Source organism: Alligator mississippiensis, chromosome 11, assembly GCF_030867095.1.
Source record: "Alligator mississippiensis isolate rAllMis1 chromosome 11, rAllMis1, whole genome shotgun sequence".
Classification (NCBI taxonomy): Eukaryota; Metazoa; Chordata; order Crocodylia; family Alligatoridae; genus Alligator; species Alligator mississippiensis.
In genome coordinates this window covers 10,146,682-10,162,735 of record NC_081834.1, presented here as the reverse complement: position 1 = coordinate 10,162,735, position 16,054 = coordinate 10,146,682, and the positions used below count along the sequence as shown (strand labels likewise).

The following is a 16,054-nucleotide window of genomic DNA, read 5'->3' as shown; positions in this document are numbered from 1 at the left end:
CAGGCACTTAAAATGTCCCGTTCTACTAAGCAATAGTGACAACCAGTTGTTAAGAAATTATCCACCATACCTGAAGTACTTGCATTCAAGCACCAAAATAATTCAAGCGGAATATACAACCGTGGAATTAACTTAGGACTCAATTTCTGAAAACTTTTTGACACCGTACTTTAATGGTCTGTGGGATGATCTTCTAATAGCAGTAGTGACCATCCCGGCAGTCACGTAAACCTGGTTCTGGAAAAAAAAGTACTGATTACTCCTAGTGAATAGACAGGATGACCTCTTTCCACCTCTAACTGATATTATTCAGTGCCAAATAATCCACACAGATATACTGCTTGATTACAGCCTCATTTTAACTGCCTGCCTGGCCACTAATTCATACTTCCTGCTAATATAGATAGGTAGATAGATGCATGTGCCAACACACAAATAATCATTATTTTATTTCTTGCCCATCCCTATATCCAAGCAGTTTCCAATAAGAGCAGCTGAAATGCATCTGAATTTTGGCTCCCAATGGTACAGCATAAGAACCTAAATAAATATGATATGATTTTCACACCAATGAAGCGGCCACAGTATGCAGTAGTGATCTACCATAGTGACAGCAGGACAGGGTGACCTGGTTCTGTCCTTGACTCTGCTATAGGACCCTTGAATGATCTTTGCCAAGTCATATCTCCTTTCCGAGCTTCAGTTTCCCCATATGGAAAATGGGAACAATGATAGTGACAACGTTTGCAAAATGTGATGAGATTTACTGATGGCACATACTATAAAAGATCAATGTGTTGTTATTACTACCACAGCGATAGCTCTGGATTTGTCATTATAGTCAATTAGATATTGGCAACAGTTCTTTGAGCATTCCACTCTAGCCTAAGCATTATCGTATTGCTAAATATCAAAGCTTGTTTTAATTTCTGTAGTTTAAGATATTCCACCCTATCTGTAATCATTTCTCAAGTAGTGGGGAATTCCAAGCAATAAAAAAAAAAATGCCATTTTTCTCATTCAGACAAGCAAAACGGAAAAAAAATAAGGCAACTGATAGAGATTAGAACAGTAGGAAGAACATGACAGTGATATCAGAACAGAGGAAATAACATGTTAATGACATTCAATATTCTCCCTGTGTCGAGTCATCAGCATTTTTATTGCCACTTTTCCTCAGAATACAGTATCAGAATTTATTGAGTCAATCTGTCTCCATCACCTGTGATATAATATATTTTATTCAATAAGATACAGAATAATATTTATCTTTCAACTCCAATGACTAGTTTTAAGGGCAATAACAGCTTTTTACACAATGGTTACAAATGTAAGAGTTGGCATGTTTTAATGTCAGGCCAGAGGACCATAAGAACCTTGTAGCAGCAGGCAAAGGGCAGCAACTTCCCCAGTTTTCAAGTTGTTCAAGCCTTCACTGTCTTTCTGATTCATGAAACCACTCCAATTTCCAGGCGCCACAAAAAGAAACAAACCTAGGCGTTACTTTAAATGGAAACCTAGGCCAAGATGTGGTGGACAGTTGTACCATGAACTGAACTTCTGCTATCATACTTGTGTGAAAGAAATTATTGTTGTGACCGATGCATTTCTAGGTAGACAGGCCAGTCAAGTGGAAGAGCCCTCCCATTATTTCTAAAAGAATGGAAGGAGATGAGGTCTTCAAAAAAAAGTAAGAAGATGAGAGGACTGGGCATTTACACTGCACAGTACACAAAGGGTGCCACAGGAGCTCATGTGCATGTATATGAAATGGCTTTAAACTAGCTAACCTGCCTGCTGAGAGTAGTCTCACCATGTCAGAAGTGTGAGCTACATTATGGGCATGGCTCTGCAGCATCAATGGGCTGGTATTGGGCTATACCTGATTAAGGACAAAGAGGAAACTCCCTCTGGGGTAAAGCCTGGCTGTGCTAATACCACCCAACCACCTCTCTCAGTAGCAAGGAGGGGCAAGCACTCAGCTCTATGGTGCAATGCTTGGATCGCTTTAAGATCACATTTAGCTGTCCCTAGGCAGCTCTAATAGATAATGAGGCCAGCCCACAGAATGGGGGACCTGGCTCCATAATAGCCCCCTCCTTGCACTTTGTGCAGAGCAAAGCTCAGAATCAGGGGAAAATTTGACATCCCCTGGCCCTTTAAACCAGTGAACATACACAGCAGTTGTTTTGTGGCAGTTAACGGTAATAATGCAAGAATAAAGTGACTGTTGTAAACTCTGCAATGCTGCTCCAAATTATTCATCTTATTCCTCTCTCACGTGCACACTCTAAATCACTTCCTAGCTAATGCATACTCCTGAAAGCCATTCTGGCTGTCATTTGCCAAATAAGCCTGCATTCTCCCCTGTATTTATATAGCGGATGCTCCCTTTGCCTTTCTCTAAGCTACGCAGTCAGGCTGGTTTCAAGCTAGCTTGTAACTTGATTTTGATTCCCTAGCAAGCTATACTCCTAGACTCCTATAGGCCCTCAGGCCTGTCTCCCAGTCTCACCACCAACCAGCTATGCTGACTCCAGCCTACTCCTTATAATGTTTTCCAGCCCTACCTGCGGGCCTCTTATCAAGGACAGCTGATCCACCTGATTGACCCTGAACTAACCAGTTAACCTGTAGCAAATCAACTCTCTTCATTAGGGTTGAACCCTTTCTCTTAGTGGCATTTGTCCTGTGTAATGAAGAGGGTGCTGGCAACAAGTCAGAGACTGGGGTCCCAGCCAGCTCTTAAACTAATCAGGAGTGTGGAAGACTGTCTCATCCCCCCACCCCTGCCCAATTAGGGGCCAAAGAGCAGGTAAGGTTGAGCCGTCAAAGCTTGCATGCATCCTCTGAGCTTTTGAGACTCTAAAGCAAGAGTGGCTAAAGCATCAGGACTAAGTGAAACATAAGGAACAAGCCTGCCTGAAAAAGAAAAGGTGACCTAACCAGCCTCATATGTCTCTGATTTCTATGATTCCATGTACACTGGAAGGAAAAATTAGAAACTGCTGCAGTTAGCATGTTAGTATTTGATGATTTTCACAAGTGGAGCCCAAGGGAAAGAGAACAGAGCTCCTGCTGCTCAGAAGCTCTGATTTGCTCTCTGACTGCATTGCTTACAAGAAAAATCCCATCTCCCTGGGCCCAGAGAGGGAGGGATGGCTTCAGACACGCCATCCGTCCTGTTCAGCTCTCCTTGTGGAGTGATCTGAATTGCTGCCAGCTTGCAAGGGTATTTTTTTTTTTTCTATCTTCAGGTTTTCCAGAGTGCCCACCACCTTTTGTATCACAGCATGGGGCAACAGGTAGGACAAGCTGCATCTGCCTGGCAACAGGCAAGTGTCATTTTGAAGCACATCATGTTAAGCCCTTGTCCCTATAGTCACATCCATCTAAACCTGCTGCCAGTTTATTCCCTTTGACTAATCCCCTATTAAATAGCCAATAGCAAATCTAAACCTTGTTTTTGAAGTTGTTCTTCACGGACTAATGAAAACGACATCGCTACAGTCCTTTAGTGTCTGCTCCCCAGCTGCATCGGCTAAAGCTCAGTCTAGGGCTTGGCTTCCTCACATCCTGATGCTTTTGGTTTCAAAGCCCGGATCCTCGGAGGGCCTGGGTGTCTTCTGCTTCCTTTGGACTCGGAGGCCTGTAAGGGCAAGGCTTTTCAGTGAAAATTGGCAAGCTGAAAGCTCCGGTTGTACTTTTTTTGCGAGATTTCTTCTGTCGCTGCAGCTATGTCGGCTGGGAGAAAGGGACTAGTCTCTGCGTGCTGGCATAAAGGAAAAGTACAGTACCCATTAAGGTGTTTCTTCCCCCCCCCCCACACAGCCATGCACAGGCACACACTCTCTCTCTCTCTCCCCCCAGCACTGTGGCTTCTTGCCAGCATATTGCACTGCCTCCAGGTATATAACATTCCCTTGCTTGGCTGACTCTTTACTCACCTGGCCCCGTTGGATCTTTCTGATTTCATTCCTGCCTTCCCTTTAGGCACCAAACTTGTCGTTATTACATTTTTCACTCCCTGCTGGGTCCTTCCCTTGCCTCCCAAATAATTCAGGATAGTTTCAAGTAATTGGGGAGTTTAATTTGAATCTTTTAAGTTCTAAAACAGTAGAAATATATTTGGAGGATTTGGGGTCCCTGCATTGCCTATAGCATCATAGATATGGGCATAATATACACATTGTGTATAGTTATGTTTGTAGCTATGTCCTTCTCCCATGGTACTGAGCCACACTGACCTCCCACTGCTTCCTATTCACTTGACACCAGGGTGTCTAGTTTTATCGAAATGAGCTCTTGAATGAAGTTCCTGGCACAAATATATATGTAAGTTCTGTCTTCCCGGTGACATATGTATGTATGTGTGTGTGTGTGTGTGTCACAGGGAAGACAGAGCTTTCTGTGACTCACTTGAAGTAGTTTCACCTTGTCCTTTGTGCCTGTGCAGTGCAACACAACACACCTCTGTTGTTTTACTCTCTGGCACTGTGTCCCTCTGTAACTGGGGAGAGTTTGCAAACAACACATTTGGTATCCTAAGCTCAATCACTAAGCAGGAATCAGCACGGCCATGGTTCACATAAGAGGCCATGTTTGAGCAGGTGCCATTCCACTGATTGCAGTGGCCCAATATGACTATTCAGATTTGAAAAGAAGTGTTTAGAGCACTTTATAGGACTTCACAATATTGCAGCAGCAATAAAAGGCAATCAAATAGGTGGTTTATTTATGTACCTTCCATATAAATCCTATATGCATAAGGTTTATATTCAAATATTATTATAATACTCAACATGCACTAAAATAATATACTATAATGACTTAATGATAATATAATACTCAATATGCACTAGAAATGGAAATAGTGTGCCCAAAATAAGCAAACATCTCATAGATCTTTATTTCCTATAAAACTGATACTCCAAATGAATGTACTCATCATTTCTTAATGGCTCAGGGACCTCTACTTTTACAGAGTCCTGTGAACTTTGTCTTTATGGATCTATCATCATGACTGTAGCTATTGCAGAATGTCCTTTTTACCCTGAGCTCCCTGAAATATCTTAACACCTTGGTTTCTGCATAAAAGTGATGGTGCTGTTGATCCTAAATAATTCTTGAGCAGGATATTTGATGGTATGCTCATTGTCTATAGCTGAGGTCCCTTTGCTGGCCATCTCCACAGGTTCTCACTTGGGGTTTATAGGATACATATGTTCTCTGGGAAAGTCTTGCTTTCTTTTGATATCTAACAAAGCTCAATCTTACTGACTTCAGGAGTTTAATCAAGAAGGTGCCTGCTGAGCTAACACTGGGAGATCTTGTATAAGCCATTCTTCCATTCATAGACTTCGAATATCTGAAGTCTATAATGTAAGAAGGAAAAAGTGAAGATAAACCTTAACCTCTGTAAAAATAAAGGACCAGCTTCTCATTATTTACATCGACATTGCAAAACAGTTGACTTAATACTCTGGTGTTAGAAAGGTATAAATGGGCCCGTCTACACATGCATTTAAGTGTGACTAAATTTAATGCGCATTAAGCTAATGCATATTAAGCTATTATTGGCAGGTGTCTACATGTGCAGGGACTTGGCACTAAAGTTAGTGCACTTGGCACTGAAGTTAGTGCCAAGTCCCTGCAGCCCTGCCATGTGTTCCTAGTGGCTGGGCAGACCTGGCTTAGTGCCAGGTCATGCCTACATGTGCATTCATGCGCTTTAACTAATCATGCCTAAATTTGATACCTGCACCTTGCACTTGCAGGTATCAAATTTAGGTGCAATTAGCCTAAGTTCACTATTTTAATGTGCATTAAAGGTGTGCACATGTAAACATGTGCCTATAATGTGCATTAAATTAGGCTAATGTGTATTAACACATCTCATGTAGATGCACCCAATGAGACTGTATCTTCCTCAGAAGGGCTATTCAGGGTACAGAGATCTAGATTACCTAGCTATATTCATACCTGTACTCGTACCCCAGAAGTACCATGAAGTTCATCATTACCTTTTTAAGTTCATTGGTCTTCCATAGCAGTAATCAGGGCATTTGCAACTATTATTATTAATACTGCCTCTAACTAGGATCAGTCAAGATAAGCAAGAAAGAGCTTGAAGAGTAAACATGAAGATGAGGTTAGAACAAATCTTTCCTTCTTCATGTACTCTATAAACAGCAGTGATGCCATCACATGTGGGCTGAAAACCTCTTGCTGCCTTTTGCCAACAGCCATGCCTTTCCCTTTCTCTTTTCCTTTGAAGCAATTGTAACCAGCAAAGGTAAATCCATGGCAGTGAATACTATAACTGGGTGAGGTTACAGGCCCGTTGCAGTGCCAACTGGCACTCAGGGCCTACGAACATTTGAAATGTCCTAATCCTTTTTCAAAAGATGCAAATTGCTAAGTTAGTTCTAATGCCAATTTGGCTGTTTCCCCTCAACCAAAGAATTTAATACAGCACAGGTCCCTCGAGAAAGAAAAATAGATTAGCTTCCCCCCAACACTAAAACTTTGGTAGTTAGGTTTTACATACTGTGAGCCTGGGGCTGCTGCTTGAATTTCACTTCAAACGTTTACTGCAAAGTATCAGCTAATTTTTTCTATCCGCCTGGTTAGTCTTTAAAGGAGAAAATTTCATTAACAAACCATGGATATAAAATATGAAATCAGAGATCAGCTACTGCAGAGGAGAAGCCAAACATCACTAAAAAGGATTAGTTTCTTTCACTGTCTAGAAATTTCTCATGGAAGACCTTGGCTGCCCTTTTGATATTAAAACTTCCTAACAAGTATTACACTGGAGTTTTAAATTAGAACTTGCTGTCATTGGGACAGTTATAAACTATTAAATATATCCTTTTGCAGGCTGAGCTCCTATAAAGTGCATGCATGCTCATTGGAAATCTTTGGGAAATGGGTGAGCATTTGTGGAAAATTGCCAACTGGACCCATTTGTTTTTGTAGGATGTCTGCAAATTGATTAGTAAAAAATGAATACCCAAGTCACTCCAAATAATCCTTATTGTTCCATTTTGAGTAACAAGCAGAAACAAAGTAGAATAAAGCTTGATGAAAAATGTGAGTTACTAGGCCTGATTACCTTCCTTACAGTGATTTCAGTAGAATTACTCCTGGTTTGCACTGATGAGATGGAAGAATTAGACACATTGATTATGAAGTTGCAGTCAAATATTATATATATTGTCAGGGATTAAGGACAATAAAAAGTCCTTCTTTAGGTACGTCGGAAGCAAAAAGAGGGTGCAGGGTAGCTTAGGACCCATACAGGACAGGCAGGGGGGCTTAGTGACAGATAGCAGGGACAAGGCAGAGCTCTTCAATGTTTTTTTTTTGCCTCTGTCTTCTTAAATGGGAATCTAGATGAACCCTCAACATACATCATGGACACCAACAACGGAAACATCAGCAGACCAATGGTCAATGCCAACATGGTAAAAAGACACTTTGAGGAACTGGACATATTCAAATCACCGGGACCAGAGGGAGTCCACCCATGGGTAATGAAGGAATTAGCGGGGGTCATAGATGATCCACTGGCAAGGATGTATGAGCCCTCATGGTGCTTGGGTCAGTTTCTGGAGGTTTGGAAGAGGGCTAACATTGTCCCAATCTTTAAGAAGGGGAGGAAGGAGGACCTGGGGAACTATAGACCAGTTAGCCTTACCACTATCCCTGGGAAAATCCTAGAAAAAATTATCAAGGAGCACATCTGTGGGAGCCTGCTGGCTAATGTGATGCAGAGGGGTAACCAACATGGGTTTTTAGCAGGTAGGTCCTGCCTTACTAATCTAGTATCCTTTTATGACAAGGACAGCAATTGTTTAAATGCAGGAGTCCAGGTGGATCTTATCAACCTGGACCTCAAGGTATCCTCAAGGATATCCCATACCATCCTTATAAATAAACTGAGGGGATTTGCTTTGGGTGATTACACGGTAAACTGGATAGCAAATTGGCTGGAGGGTCTCACTCAGAGGGTGGTGTTGGACAGGTCAGTGTCAACCTGGAAAGATGTGGGCAATGGAGTCCCTCAGAGCTCAGTTCTCGGACCGGTGCTGTTCAACATCTTCATCAGTGATCTGGATGAGGGGGTGGGAAGCACCCTGTCCAAATTCATGAATGACACAAAATTATGGGATGCAGCTAACACTCTCGAGAGGAGGAACCAGATCCAGGCCAACCTAGACAGGTTGGGGAAGTGGGCAGAGAGCAACAGGATGCAATTCAATAAGGACAAGTGCAAGGTGCTGCATCTAGGGAGGAAGAACTGCCATCATACCTACAGGCTTGAACGTGAGTCGCCAATGTGATGAAGCAGTCAGCAGAGCCAATCATGCCTTGTCATGCATCCATAGGTGCTTCACAAACAGGTCCAGGGAAGTGATTCTCCCCCTCTAGGCAGCACTGGTCAGACCGCAGCTGGAGTACTGTGTTCAGTTCTGGACAGCACAGTTCAATCAGGATGTGGACAACCTGGAAAGGGTCCAAAGAAGAGCCATGCACCTGATTAGAGGCCCGCAAGGAAGGCCGTACAAGGAAAGGCTAAGGGACCTTAACCTCTTCAGCCTCTCCAAGAGAAGGCTGAGAGGGGACCTTGTGGCAGCATACAAATTCATAAGCAGAGAGCAACATGAAGTAGGTAACAATCTGTTCACCAGGGCACCCCCTGGAATGACAAGTAACAATGGCCATAAGCTACTAGAGAGAAGGTTTAGGCTGGACATTAGGAAAAAAGTTCTTGACGGTCAGGGTTGCCAGAATCTTGAATGGGCTCCCAAGGGAGATGATGCTCACCCCATTCTTGGGGGTCTTCAAGAAGAGACTGGACAGGCACTTGGCTGGGAACACATGACCCCAGGGTTGGTGACTCTTTTCTTGCCTGCCAGAGGCAGGGGGTCAGACTAGATGGCCTACTGAGGTCCCTTCTGACTCTATGAATCTATATATACCATAGTCTATATTATATCTTTAGGCCCAGCCTAAAGGGTAGCCTTACCTGCACCAGAAAGAAACATTGAGAAATATTCATATATTCATAGATATTACAGGCTGGAAGGGACCTCACAAGATCATCAGGTCCAACCCTCCCTGAGTTTGGGCAGGAAAGACTGCTGGGGTCAGATGACCCCAGCCAGGTGAGTGTGCAGATGTTTTTTTGAAGATTTCCAGTGTAGGTGATTATACCACCTCAGGAGGAAGTCTGTTCCAGATCCTGGACAGTCAAACCATTAAGTTGGTAACATCTGTGAACTTTTATGGCTGTTGGATCTGCCAAGTTCCACGGGAGGGAAGGGAAATCATTTGCACCAGTTGCATGGAATGAAAGGGTGCCTCTACACGTGCTCCAATCTGTTCTAATTAGAATGTGTCAAAGCAGATAAGTCTCCTGAGGCATTCTAATTAGAACACTCCAGTGTGCCTCACCATTGCATGTATTAAATATCCTGTGTTTCAAAATGGCCATGGGGGCGTTTTAACAATAACTTATTGAATAAGTTTTTACTTAAAGTGCTCCTGCAGCCACTTTAAAATGCGGAACACTTCATACAAGCTATGCTGAGGCATTTTAATTAGAGCTTCTGTCTAGGAGCTGCTCTAATTAAAATGTCCTGTCCAACCCCGCCCCCCTCACCCCCGGAGCACATGTATAGACCCCCAAACATTCTACTGCCATCCAGCTGCTACAGTTCCATCCAGCTGCAGTGCAAGATCTAAAGAATGTGATTAGATCCCAATCAAATCAGAGAGCCCTTTAATCTCTCCAAATCGAATCAGAACCCTCCAAAATGATTCAGAGAGATTCAGAAATATTCAGAGATTCAGACATAGACACAGCTTTAAATATTTTTTCTACATACCTCTAGGTAGCAGGAGCTCATGAGTGCTGTGATGCTGGGGTGCACGGAGTATCCCACAGAAGCATGGAAGGCTCCCTAGTGCATTCGGCAGCAGACCCAGAAGTGGACCAGAAGCACTTCCAGTCCACTTCCGGGTCTTCCAGGGAGTGTGCAGGGGGGGGCCCTTTGCCCCCACAGCTCAGCAACTGGTGCCTCCTGGTTCTGGGGGCGGGGGGAACCCAGGGTCCCCCTGTGGCCAATCACCATGCCAAGGAGGTGCGGGGGCCCCCCCGCATGCTCCCTGACAGACCCGGAAGTGGACCAGAAGTACTTCTGGTCCACTTTCAGATTCACTGCCATGCACGCGGGAGGGCACCCGCTTTCCTGTGGGATGCTCCACACACCTCAGTATCAAAGTGATCATGAGCTGTGCCTGCTGATCACTGAGCCAGGAGGGCACAGGAGGGCCCCCAGTCCATTTCTGGGTTCACCGCGGAGCACATGGAGGGACCCCTGTGCTCCTGTGGGATGCTCCATATGCCCCAGAATCGCAGCATTCACAAGCCATGCCTGCTACCTCAAGGTACGTAGAAAAAACTCTTACAGCTGTGTCTATGTCCGAATCTCTGATTCGGAGTATCAGCGTCAAATCTTCAGATTCAGATTCAGCCGAATCGAATCAGGGACAGTCATCCAAATCAATTAATCAAATCACTGTCCCTAATTCAGGCTGAATCTGAATCTGAATTGAATAGGGCCCACTGGATTCTATTGGTTATTTGATTGTTTGCTAATGCATTCACTTGTCCAAGAGACCTGTTCAGTCCTATGTATGTCCCTCCTTACTTCTCTGATGGGATGTGTTATGTGTAAGCGAGCAAGCACTATATAGTTAACGTTATATTACTAGTCACTAGAGTTGGCTGGAATTGTTCACCTCTAGACATTTCCATTTAAAAAAAACCCAACCCAAACAAATATTTTGGGTTTCTAGGCACTTTTTTTCTAATAACATCAAATCAAAATTTTCTGCAGAAAGTAGGCATTTCTCGGGAAGTTTTTTTTTTTTAATTTGATGCTGCTTTTGCATCAAAAAGCTGTTTCAATTGAAAGCATTCAACCAGTCCTGTAAAGAACATTTAAACTGCCTAATTCTGCTCTCACTTAATGTAATATAATCAGGAGCAATGGTAGAGTTGCCCTTGTGTAAAAATGATGCAAGTGAAAGGAGAATGCACATGAAATGAATGATGCAAGTGAAAGGAGAATTGCACTACACCCTTCCTCAGGACTGAGATGGTCCTCCATTCTCCTTCAATTTCACTTCCTACCTCTTGACCTCATGAACAAAATGAGTTCCCACTCCAGCAGAAAAAAATTCAAATAAAATTAGAATTCATAAATAGTTTCATAAAATCCCTTTTCTTTTCTATTTTTCCTTTAAACATTCAACTCAAATTATAGACGGAGAGCACTTGCTTCTGTCCCTTATCATCTGGGGCAGCTAATCAAAATCCGGAAAATATGACATTCCCACTTCAGTGTTTTTCAATAATGTGAGTTCACTGGTAAGATCTCATCGCATCTGCTTTATAACTTCATGAACACGGAAGGAATAATCTCCCTAAACTCAAAAACAAAGCAAAATATACCCTGGTCGATTCCAAAATCCTCTTTTAATCTTTCCCACCCAAATTTTTTCCTTTGTTTTTTTGATGCCATTTTCTGACAACAACAATCCCCTTTAATTGCTGGTTCTGTCAGTTACATAATGGACCTTACCTTCTGTTATCTGACCAGTAGAGCTCATAATTAGTGCTTAATTATAGTTTATACAGCCACTTTGGTCTGAGAGGAAAAAGCTGCTTTGTTACAGTCAATGAAGTATTTAAAGCTATGTCCAGGGTTGGGGTGGGTTTATTAAACACTTGGGTAAGCAATAATAAACTAACATTGATCGAGCAACTCGATAGCTTTCTTTTATGTGCTGGTTTAAAAGAAAAATCTAGATAGAATTAAAAATAACTTGGCATGGTAATGGAATGTCCCCGCTAAGAACACACGGCTGCTACAGGAGTCTATCACACTTGATGTAACTCAATCTTCTGTTATAAAAAAGAGCACTTTACAAAATATGTGACAGCTTCACTCCCATAATCTGAAAAAGAGTAGGAAGAAAGAATTCACTGAGGTTGTTCAATCTGTTCCGAGTTAAATAAAGGAGGATGTTGTTGAGCATAGGCACGTTTGTGGAGGAATTTGTTACCTCTAATGAGAGATCAAAATGTTGATTTTTTTTTTTTTTCAAAATGTTGTTTGGTTCTTTCCAATGTGTCATGGGAAACCTGGAGATTCTCATGAAAGTATGGCGATTCTGGTCTTTTTAAACCAAAATTCTCATACAAATATATTTTGGGTGCCAGCTGGTAACTCTACACCTCTCTCTGTGTTGGATAAAAATACTCTAGGTTGGCTCTAATAGGTCTTGTAGGCATCACAAACTGAAATGGAAAAAAATAGTCCATGAAGCCAAAGGAAGAAAATGATTTCAGTTACAACCTGTAAATATTAAATCTTCCACTCGCTAGCAGTACTAGCACACTGCAGCCTGTCTTGCCGCATCATACATCTATCATACATAAACCTACATAGAGATTGAAGAGACACTTCAACAAAGTTACAAACTCGGGGGCTTTATGTTCCTTTCGTTGTCTTAATTTTTAGAAGGGAAGTGATTTGTGAGGTCCTCTTAGGAACTAGGGGGTTGTCCTGGAAGACCTTAGTCTAGGGCAAAGCCCCAAAAGAAATTATTGTTTCTTTCTGTACATGATTATAGATGGGATGCAGACCCTAGATCGTGGGTGCTCAAACCCCAGCCCATAGGCCAGATCTGGTCCACAGAGCTGTGTCATCCAACCCTTGGGATGCCCCAAGAGTCCAAAAACTTGGCAATGGGAGAGTGATAGCAGCATTAATTACCTCTCACATGTTGCCAAATTTCAGGACTCACGAAGAGCCCAGCAGGACAGATAAAATGGCCACATGCACCAGAGTGTGACAGTCCTCAGCTGGATCTGGGTGCACAGGGGAGGACCAGTGTGTTGGATTGCACCCACAGACTGACCCCACATGCCAGCCACATGTGGGATGACCCCGTGCCACTTATCCAGCTTGTAGGGCTGGCAGATTGGGTATCACTATTCTAGATCATGGTTTGCAAAACAACAAATCTGCTTCCTATTTAGACTGGGAACAGATGCCAGTTAGGTCTAATATTTACTTTCCAAATACTTGTGCAGGAAGAGGGAGCATATTCTGACGTACTCGTTGCTGAAACATAAAATGCTAATTCACACACAAAACCACAGCAACCTCATCCCTTCTGCACTAGTGTGTGATTCTTCAACACCTATACCCATCTTTCCCTTGAAAAAGTGCTGCTCTTTCCTGTTTCAAGAGGTGATGAGATTCTCTCCCTCTGTAAGGTGAACTAGATTTCAACCCTTCTTTCTGAAAAAGAGACCAAAAAAGAATAAAATAATATCTCAGCAAATTCCTTGCCAAAATGAAACCAATCAGAGAAAGTCTGTTCTGAAGCAACATCCTTCCTTATTTAGTTCTGGACAGATTGGAGGCCAATGAAACATGTAGTTAATGTATTCCTTCCACAGGTTTTATTCCTTTATCAGGCAGGGAGATTTCATCACATTTGAAATACATTGCTAAACAAATGATTTCTTCATAATATCAGGTTGACTGTTAATTATAGTTGCCCTTTTTGGTACACATGGTTGTAGTTATTTAAACAGGCTTAAACAGACTGGCACAGTATCGGACGTTTCTTTAAGTGGAATTTGCTCTGTTTCTATTGAGCTTTCTTCTGGCTCATCCTAACTGATGAAGTCATATTGTTATCAACTGTATATATAACATTGTAACATGGTATCACAGTATCTTGGGGAAATGGAATTTGCACAGGATGCCTCTGCTGAGCTCATGGATGAATTTCTATTGTCCGTTATCGTTTATATCTAATATGAACCGTTCTACACAGCTCGCCTCTAATCCCCATGCTTGTTAAGGAGCTTAAAGAGTAAAATCAGTTGATTTCAGGGCCTTTTGGAGTTCAAGGTCAAAGTGATTATTTCTTTTTTTTTTTTTTTAAAGGCATGGACTCATCACAGTTTCCAAAGTTCAGTTCTTTTCTGGTTTCCTAATTAGAAACCATACCAAGAGCATATCTGGAGGCTTTTATACATGAGATCAGCCTCTTGCCCTGGGACCAATTATAGGAAAGTAGCTTTACACATTTCACTGTTTGAATACCCAATGTTCATACATGCTGTCATGTTCTACAGTGAAGCCATGATAAAAATCATACTGCTATCAGCTTGGGAATAGATCATAGTATATCAGTTTAAAAGGTGCATACACACACATACATTTTTATTGATGTGTGTGTGTATAAAAAGTGTGTATAAACACGCATGTGTCAAACACATACATGTGCACATGCACATCTAGCCATACAGACACATATATAAATAATCCTAGTATCTATGCAGCCACACACACATTTATGCTGTGATTTTCATAGAAGTCTCAGAATATATCTGCATTGTTATAACATATATAACGTGATTATACAGCTATGTAAAGATATACAAAGAGAGGTTTATATGACATTTGTGTACACACTAAAAAGTGTGGCCTTGTGTGTGTGTGCAAAGCCTATTGTAACCAGTGATTTCCTTTTCAAATGTAAGCAGTATTTGAATGTGTCAAAGACATGATCAGAGATTAGAAGGGATTGTTAAGGATTCGGGAGAGAGGTTTATGTTCTCCTTTTCGAGAGCCAGTAAAACAGCTAATGCAGGAATGTCTCCAAAAACAACCTCGTAGCCTCGCTTGCCCTTCACTGCTCTGGACCTAAAGTTGAGACTGTTGCTCCAAGTCCTGACCATTGACCCCCTATTAACCCTTGTAGTGACCCAGAGATATTGAAAAGGACATAGTACTGAGGGTGAACGTGAAGCCTGTGAGAGGTCTGAGAATCAGTATCAGTTCAATGGGCCCGAGGGACTAGCAACCCCTAACAAAAAGAAGGGGCGGCTGGAAAAACCCACAGAGATCTTTACTGCATTTGCTTTTGTGGCATGAATATTGGATACCTTTGAAAGGGCCCGTTTCATCGAGAATCCTATTAGGAATTCAGATCAGGCTCTATTGGCATTTATCAGACATTTAACTTTTAAGAAAATGCTGCCTAAGCGTGACATCATAAGTGGCTCCATGCTCTTGAAGTGCTGTTAAAAGACTAATGGAGACAGCTCTGTTACTTTCACCAGCTTCGTTCAGTGCTTTACCACTGGACAAAACACTTGACTTTTTTAAGTGTGTAATGAAGACCAAATACCACTTCTTCCATTAATTAGCATGGCTAAGAGTCAGAGACACCCTTTGATCCTTTGAACCAATGCCGATATTCAGATGCCACTGAACCAAAGCCTCTAAGCCACTAGCAGCATCTATCGTCCTCCTTCTCTACAGTGCATGGTTTACATAAAAGGGTTAATACTTAGTCAATAGGGTCCAAATCTGCTGTAATCCTGCAAAAGAGTTGACAGTAGAGTTTGGGCATGTGATACCAGGAAGAATCATAAGTTAACTTTTACATGCACATATATTTCTGTCCTTAAATTTGCTCACAAACTTTGTGCTTACAGGATGGGTCATCATAAACTCCACCCATGGTAAGGGTCCTCTCAACCTACTTAATTTTTTGTTGCTGTAGTTTGCCAAAGTGCAGCCAACTTGAAAAAGAATGAAATTCACCCATTTAGAAGTTGGTTAAGTAGCATGTATTTGGTTTGAGTACTTGCCAGTGTTGCAAATGTCAAAGGATAAAAACATTTTGATAAATATCAACTATCTCCCCAAGCAATGCTTTAGTGTAAATCATCATATCATCACTTCATTACCGATGAGTTGTATATCATGACCTAAAGATCAAATCTGGACTTCAGTGAACCAACAGGGAAAATGAGTGATAGAGCTGATGATCTTCCACTGGGACCGCTCTCCATTTAGTTTCCAGAATTCAAAATCGAGCACCATTAGCAGAATTTCCCAAGCAGATTTCATCTTCTGTGATAAGACAGAGAGATGGTTTCTGGTGT

The 16,054-nt window shown here is 42.1% G+C and overlaps 1 long non-coding RNA gene across 2 annotated transcripts in view; it reads right to left on the bottom strand.

Moving 5' to 3' along the window:
- Positions 1 to 1,002: 1,002 nt before the first annotated feature.
- The window catches only part of LOC132243972 (uncharacterized), a 30,829-nt gene continuing 15,777 nt past the window's right edge, over positions 1,003 to 16,054 (bottom strand). The window contains exons 2-3 of one of the 2 annotated variants that reach the window (XR_009455541.1): positions 8,318 to 8,511; positions 1,003 to 3,649 (exon numbers count right to left, since the gene is read on the bottom strand). This is a non-coding gene — a long non-coding RNA (uncharacterized LOC132243972). The remainder of the gene's footprint in view (positions 3,650 to 8,317; positions 8,512 to 16,054) is intronic. The other variant, XR_009455540.1, reaches the window with a different exon arrangement.